General features: G+C 40.1%; 1 long non-coding RNA gene across 2 annotated transcripts; it reads left to right on the top strand.

The window, feature by feature from the left end:
• The first annotated feature begins 1,065 nt into the window (after positions 1-1,065).
• LOC141772081 (uncharacterized) lies at positions 1,066-8,060 on the top strand. Of its 2 annotated transcripts, none has more exons than XR_012594846.1 (5): positions 1,066-1,230; positions 2,959-2,984; positions 3,977-4,055; positions 4,294-4,398; positions 7,181-8,060. It is a non-coding gene; the product is annotated as an uncharacterized LOC141772081 (long non-coding RNA). The 2 variants fall into 2 exon arrangements; XR_012594845.1 differs by having other exon boundaries at positions 3,977-4,096.
• Positions 8,061-8,302: the final 242 nt, after the last annotated feature.

Raw genomic sequence — 8,302 nt, 5'->3', positions numbered from 1 at the left:
TTTTCCAAACATTGCGCCCTTTATAATAAGAATTTGCATAACATGTCGAAACAAAATTATATAACCTAAAAAAAAAAGGACAACAATTGAAATATATGTAGAAATTCAAATTTCTTAAACGTAGTTCTGTAACATTCACATGTAAACACAAACAAAACATCTTATCTCAACCCATTTGAATTCGATCTGTCTGTCATGTCTAAATTCACCTTTCTAAAGTTATTTAAATAATTGATCACATAACATAGCCTATATATACTACACAAAATAATAATAATAATAATAATAATAATAATAATAATAATAATAATAATAATAATAATAATAATAATAACAATAATAATAATAATAATAATATAGTAAGAAAAAAATAGTGGACATTGTTGGAGGAATTGTCCCGGTGTGAAGAGCCAACTTTCCCAGGGAAATCATACCGATTTCCGAAATGCTGTTGAAGGCCCGAATAGGCACAGCTGGGCATCTGCTTCTGGGCCTATTCATCAGGAGGAGGGAGAGGTCAGGCTGCGGCCTGGTGGGCAGCTCCGCACTATAAGCTCGTTATGCAGATATACACAGCTTAGTTTATAACAGGACTCTCCTTCAACACTTGCAAAGAGTCCAAATACATCACCTTTATCACGTGATCACAAGCCTTTTTTTATTAGATTAATTTAACATATTTGATGATATTTTTCTGTTATTTTGATATAATGATTTTTATACAAGGTTATTTTTATTAGTTTCCTTTCTTATTTCCTTGCAAAAATATTTATGTATTTTTTTCTTGTTTTTATTTAGCATTACTTCCAGCAAAAAAAGTACAGTTTTCAAATTAGTAAAGGGCTTCAGCAAAAAAACAAAAAAAAAACAAAGGTGTTGTGAAGCCATTCTTAAATGCAGGAAATTTCCTTTAAAACATTGACTGAAGTTTATCAAAGAGAAAAAGAAGCGAATCTCCGGTGCATTTTTGTCCCCTAAACCTCCCACACTTTTATACTGGCACTGCTACTTGTTTTGAGAGCCATATAAAGAGGTGTAATTTTGCAAACATTTCTTAAGTGCAGAGAGCCAGAAGGACCCTCCAGTATTGTCCGGGGAGAGAAAGAGAAACACGTTGACAAAGGAATCCATTGTTCCTGGTGAACAATTCAAGGGGCCTAGTAAGCTGTCCTCTACGATCAGGCAGCCGGCCGCTGATTTGAATGCAAGGGGCCCCTCCAAGGAGAAATGGTAATATATGGCAAGATATAACAAACACTAGCCTATATTAAACCGTGCAAGTCGGCCACTACCATGTCCTATACACACACACATGTGCACACACACAGTAGACACAGAGAGAGTTGGAAGTTTGAGGAAAACTTTACTGTACCTTGGATACCATGTGTTACACCTGCTCTCAGGATGAACCGTACTTTTTTATTTTTTTAGAGCCTCAGTAAAGTTAATGTGGTCCACGTGGTCACAGGTAAGCTTATATTGATGCAGAAATATTACCTAAACATATATATTTTTAAATTTCTACCATGCGTCTTATTGTTCTCCTAGAAAATTGATTGTAATCTAAATTAATATATATTATAGTCATTGTTTCTGGGCTCACAGGGTAATGTACACCTGGTGTGAAATATGATGAGAGCTAATAAAGGTAGAGGCTTAGTTTACACACTGTTATTGCAGGTATTTTGTGAATATTATAATTTTTTCATTTGTTTTAACCTGTTAACGTTTTTTGTGAAGTTAGAAAATTCTAGTGATGCAGGTCTATTTAATTAAATTAAATTAAATAAGTTTTTTTTACTCCGTGCAACAAGCTTCATTCAAGCAATAAAACATCAATTCTTTTTTTACAATTATTTTATTATAAAGACATACCCACACACAATTAGATCAATTGCAAAAGAGCAAAGAGTGTGTTATGGGATCAAAGTTATAGTAAAAGTAATTTTTGTGCATTGAGGAAGACTCCGTCAGTTGAATTTTGGCCGCACGAAGCAGAAAAGGCTCAAAAATCCTAGGTGTCACCGTTCATCATTTCACAATGAGAAAAATTGCACTGCACATTTGTTGAGAGACGGGCTATTGCTGTGTGTGTGTCTCTAGAATAACGCCTCGTACACACACACACACACACACATACATGCACAGGTTAGGAACACAAAAGCACAATTCCTCAAATTGTTATTTCATACAGAAAGCATCTCTAGCAATCCCTCATTTGGATGTTTTATAGACGAATGACTTTTGCCCTTTTGCTTCATGGACTCTCATATCAATAATGTCGAGCCACTTGACCAGCGAGGTGAGCGTCGGTACTAATGTGGAGGTCCTTGATTCACTCTGATAAATGTCATGAGCTGTTTGCATTGATCTGTTTGTGACACGGCCAGTAGAAAAGGATCATTATCCTGTCTGTTTGTCTGCGTTTATTGTACATTTGACAGGCTGCCGCATCTCAGATCTCTCTTGAACTCTCCCTAAGTGTGTGTGTGTGTACACATTTTATCTGAATATGCGTATATTTACTGACAACAAAGTGAAGCCTCAAATCGATATCTGCTAGAATTAATGGTCGTATAAAGATTTAGATTGGAGTGGTTGCTGCTGATAACACCCTAATGGTCATGCGTGTGAAAATGCTCGTGCGAATGAACGGCACAGATTGATATATAAGTGGTGCAAAATTGACCCGAGTGTGTATTTGACCGTATGTCTCTCTAGATAAGTCTTTCCTACGTGCATGCATGTTATGATTAGTCTGTACATTACTGAAGCTGCTCCTCAGTCATGTACTCGAGTCTAAGCAGTCAGGAGGCTGGAGAGGAAATAGTCACACACTGAATAAGCATTAACCACCTCCATATATTCATTACTAGCTGTTGTAAAACAAGTCAAATTCCAATGAGTGTAATACATTGGCAGTAAAGACAGTTTTTTTTTTTTATTCCACTGAGACAGAGAGCAGAGGTGACACCGCTGCCGAGGTGAGTTTTACACAAATCCTGCATGTCAGCCGTTCACATGAAAACAAAGGCACACGTTTAACCTCCCTTCAAAGCGTTGCTCTTACTGATGCTCATTCATGCCCAGCTGATGCCGTTTTATAAGTGCATGAGGAGTAGCACAAAGACACACAAGTCCTTCTTTTGCTCTTTCTGGCTCTGACACACACACAACACACACACACACACACACACACACACACACACACACACACACACAGCATGCAAACCTGCAACAATTCAATAAAAACTTCTGCACAGCTTTTTCCCCCCATCCACACACTGTGACTAAACCTCACTTTCGTCTCATATTCACAGCACACCGCTCCTCTACGCCGTCAGTTAACCCTGCAATTAACCCGCACCTCAGTCAAACATCATTAGGGAGAAAGCGAAGGAGAGGGAGGAAGAGGGAGGAAGATTGAGGAAGACGGGGAGACAGATAAATGGAGCGGGAAATGGTGATCTTATCATGCATTATGTGGGAAATTTAAACATGATGAACTAACAAATAAACAAAGGAAGTATAATTCTATGTAGAATTTTTGCTTGCATTCATATTGTTCTGAATTTTCATTTGTTTTATTTTGAAAATCTGCCTTTTTCTCTGGCTGACATATATTTTGTGCTTTGCTGGATATATGAGATTTTTTTTTAATATATATATATATTTATATATATACACACACACACACACACACACACACACACACACACACACACACACACACACTGTCAGCCAGAGATAACGACAGATTTCCAAAATAAAACGAATGAAAACAATATGAATGCAGGCAAAAATTCTAAATAGAATTGTATATTCTGTGTTTATTTGTAGTTCGTCATGTTTAAATTTCACATATAATGCATGACAAAATATGTCTTTTTAGAGATGGATTGTGCTACACTAACCATATAGCCTCACCCCTGTGACCTCTCCCATCCCCCACACCTTTTTTTTTTTTTTTTTTCAGATTGGGTCGGCCCCAGTCGAGAGGTTTTGGGCGTTGGAGCATCAGAGAGGTTTTGCATACAGCTGTATTCAAGTCTGGGGTAACTATGCTGACAGGCTGATGGAAGAGCGTTATGGAAATGTGACCAAACCCAACATTTTATATCATTTAATACATCTTTTTTTTGTGTATTTAGGTTTTAAGGTCAAGATAACAGGATTTTTAGAATCGCTGTAACATTGAAATTCAGATGGGTGGTTCTGTGTGAGATGGTGGGAAGCTAAATGCTATAAAAGACGAGGGTGCTGACCTTTAATCATCTCTGTTGTGTGTTGTAGGAGAAATGCTTCCAGAGAAACAGCAGAATGGAGTCCAGGAGATGCACCGTTCTCCATCGCTGTAACCAAGGGCAGACGATGTGAGGATGCAGCCTACAGAGAAATGTAATGATTTTATCCTCAAAACACTTCTGCTCTAAAATATACTGAAGGGTAATCAATTGGTTTTGCAAGTCCACAATACACATAGAAAAACTATTTTAAAATGTATTGTTGAAATGCATTGCTTGAAACATTATTTATAGAAATTAAATTTTCCAAACTCCACATCATATCACAATCTATATTTACCAGGCCTTTTTTTCTTCTAAATGTTGCCATAAACTTTACTTAATTTCACATCCCAATAAAGAACTTGTGTGTGTTTAGATGACAATAATGCAGCAGTAGATAAGGTTGATGAGGTCGTACGCCGAGGTTACGGTTCAGACATTGTTTTCCTCCTCATATTGGTACAGTGCGGTGCGTATTGTGTCTAGTGGGCATTGTGGAGTATCTGGGGGAACTGTTTAGTCCCCCATAAGAAGATTAGAGATGATTGGGTTTATTGACCGGCCTGTGCTGCGGTTATCAGGGCGACTCTCGGAGCACCGAGCCCCGCTTTTGTCTGGCCCTCATTGTTCTTCCCAGCCCAAAGACCCATGCGCTGATATGAATTTGATATGACAGTAAAGTGCCAATTATGTACATACATGCAAGGCCCTGCTCCCCTTTCAGCTCCGCGTGGACTGAAAAGACAGGGAGGTGAGGAAGAGATAAGGTGACGGGATATCTTGAAGGGTTAGCGAGCGGGTCTTGAGGATAATTTGCTGCGAGAATCTGGAGTCAGTTATTTTCCTGAGCCTCATATTGTCAATAAAACGCCGCCATTGAAACATGGATGAGTGATAAAGAGGTTACGTGGGTGTGTGTTTTTTTCCCCCTACCAGCTAGCCTGTCATATCTTATCAGCATCAGCTTCATCTGTGATGGACTGATTATTGTCTTCAGGGTTTACTAAATTACAGAAAACATAAATATGACACTGGTTTCATTACAGAGGAGATGATTTTATTTCATTTGTTACATTATTCACTTCACCTCCATTGTTGCATTTTAACATGGCAATAGCTCAGTTTGCTAACAGTGTATGGTAAATATGTCTGATCGTAAATCTAAATTAGGTATAGTTGGTTTTACATGCATGCTATGTGTGAGTGTGTGTTTACATCTGCATTCGTGTCCTGTATGTGTGTGTGTGTGTGTGTGGTGGATCTGACTCAGGCTCAACATTTGAAGTCGGAAGCGGTGTGTAAGTCCGTTTCTAATTCCCTTTTATTCCTCTCTTCCTTTTCTCTCTCTTTTATGTACTCGTCTTGGAAAAAAGGTGTTAAATCATCTAAATCATTCCCTGGCTATTATATCCAATTAATGCCTCCTCATGGTGTTTTATTGTGTTATAAACTGCTATTGCTTGTGGTTCAGCAGACAAACACAATGTGTGTCTGTGCCGCCTGCCACCGGGGCTGGCTGTGGCTGTGCTGGGGAGGGACAGAGGGGGACTTGGCCACTGCCCATGGGGGCCCTGGCCACTCTAAATCAGTTAGTTTTGGAGGAGATCCTAGTCGGCTTTTTAAGAGGGTCCATTATAGGCTTGTTAATGCCTCAGCCGAGGGGGAAACACTACTAACTGCACTCAATTCTCTATGCACTCAGTCTCCTTCTCACTCACACTCTCTCTCTCTCTCTCTCGCACAAACACACACACACACACACACACACACACACACACACACACACCTACGAACACACACACACACCTACGAACACACACGCCCTTTTTCTTCTCCCCCTCGCTCTGCCTGTTTCTCTTGAGATGTGTGTGTTGTCTTCTCAGTGTATCCAGTGTGTTTTTTTCGCGCACTCAACACACCTATCTCTGCCTCCGTCGCCTCTTCATGAATTTCATGGGTTTGGCCTTCGCTGAAAGTAACACGATATCACAAAGTCTCCCCATTTCTTGCATTGATCTGTGCGCTCTGGGTCTGAATGCAGCTTTAGCCATGTGTGTGTGTGCGCGGTGTGTAAAATGTGTTAAGCAGATTGAGGGTTTCTTTGAAGATGTATTTTGGAGCCTGCAGGGGGATTCAGCAGTGTGTTATTGCATATTTAGGACAGTGTGTGAGGGTCTTTTGAGAGAGTATGTGTGTGTGAAATTTTAATTCACACTATAAGTGTGAAGCAGCTTAGTTCATTTATCACTGAGAGGAGATACCAGAGAGCTGTTTCAACTCCCAGTGGGTCTTCTGTCACACCGAGCTCTGGAGGATCCTAACAAGCTGCAAAACCAAAAACTGCAAAGTTCACAGAGGAACAATTGCTTGTTGGTAATGTCAGTTCCCACTTCATCTGCTGTTTCATCCACATGTTTTCCCTGCTGTTCCCGCTGCTTTATATCATGTGTTTTTTTCTTCTCCGCCAAAGTGGTCACGGCGGCTTTGTTCTGCTCGTGGTCGAGCTATAGGCTCCAATATTGCCACACCTGAGGTGCAAGCTAATGTCCTCCATCTCCGCATTCTGAACCGTCGTCAAGGAAAGGTGCCTCTCGGTTGCCCTGGAAACCGTGCCTCCCAGCATGCTTTGTGTGAGTGACAGGGGGAAGGTGTGACAGAGTGAGAGCTTTGTGTGAATGGACATCTTGCGAGCTGGACAAGCTCTAAAAGCCTTTTCTATTCGTCAGCAGAGCCCAAATGTACCACAGTTCCTCCCTCATGTGTTTTCACATCCTGAAAACAATATTACTATTATTATTATTAACCATAGTTTATGCTTTCAACTGTGCAGGTGCTCTGTCCAAGCTGAGACTTAAATAAATAATCATCTTTCATGTTCATATTCTCATTCTCAGGGAGCGTGCGAATTCTGCGACTCTACTGGCACCATGATTTCGCCGTTGAGGGGAATGAGCAGGATAAGTGACGGCCATGATTGGTTACAGCAGTGGCAGCCTGTGTTCATCTCGCTCCCCCTGTGCCTGCTCATGCGAGACGCTCCGAGAGTGTGTCCTCCTTGGAGAAGACATGTGTCCCTATACATATGTGTCCAGAGAATGTATGTCTGCTTTCTCCTAAAAAATACAGCCGATTGGACTGTTGTCAGGCTATTAAATAGGCTTTATCAGTTGCTATAAGCGACCGTCGTAATTTTGACAGGAGTCTAAGCAGAAGTCAGGCGCTGTAGTATAGACAATGTGAAACTCCATACGGGTGGAGGTAGGGGACGATGGAACCAACAATGTGTAGTTGTCTTTGTGTTCGTAGTTATTTTAACCCAAAACACGATGATTTTCCCTAAACTGAACTTACCCTAACCCTTTTTTTGCCTAAACCTAAAGAAGTTGTTATTGTATTGCCTAAACCTGTTTTTTTCCTAAATCTAAAGACGTTGTAATTTTGTTGCTTAAACCTAAAGACGTTGTAATTTTGTTGCCTAAACCTAAAGAAGTTGTAGTTTTGTTGCCTAAACCTAGAGAAGCATTTTTGTTTGTGTTCAAAACGTGACGTTTCATTCAGTTTTACAACGTGTTTCGTGTTGCTTTTAAGTTTCACTTTCACTTTTACAGCATAGTAGGTGTAGTAGGCCCCCAATGACCCACATTTATGGTGCTTATAGCGACTGATAATGCACATTTAATGGCCTGAAAACAGTCAAATCGGGTGCAGAAACTTAAAATACCTTCATATTGTATGTAAGTGTATCGTATGTGTGTGTGTGTAAAACGCAGGGTTACTTGACTTCATTAAAGGACAGTTTACACAGTAGTTTGCAACCTCAAGTGCTTGCATGTATGCAAGTGTGTTGGATAGATGTGTCTGCGCTGACGTCAGTACAACTCCATTTCAAATCTTGTTCATGTGTGTATGTGCGTGTGCAGGGTTCAATCTCAGAAGCCTGATAAAGTGTGAAACCAATAACTGATAAAGTATCAGACAGCAGGCAGTGCTGTCCAGTGGTGAACCTGGAAACGGAC

Source organism: Sebastes fasciatus, chromosome 8 (assembly GCF_043250625.1).
Source record: "Sebastes fasciatus isolate fSebFas1 chromosome 8, fSebFas1.pri, whole genome shotgun sequence".
Classification (NCBI taxonomy): domain Eukaryota; kingdom Metazoa; phylum Chordata; class Actinopteri; order Perciformes; family Sebastidae; genus Sebastes; species Sebastes fasciatus.
The sequence above is the reverse complement of the archived record's forward strand: the minus strand, read 5'-3'. Positions and strand labels throughout refer to the sequence as shown.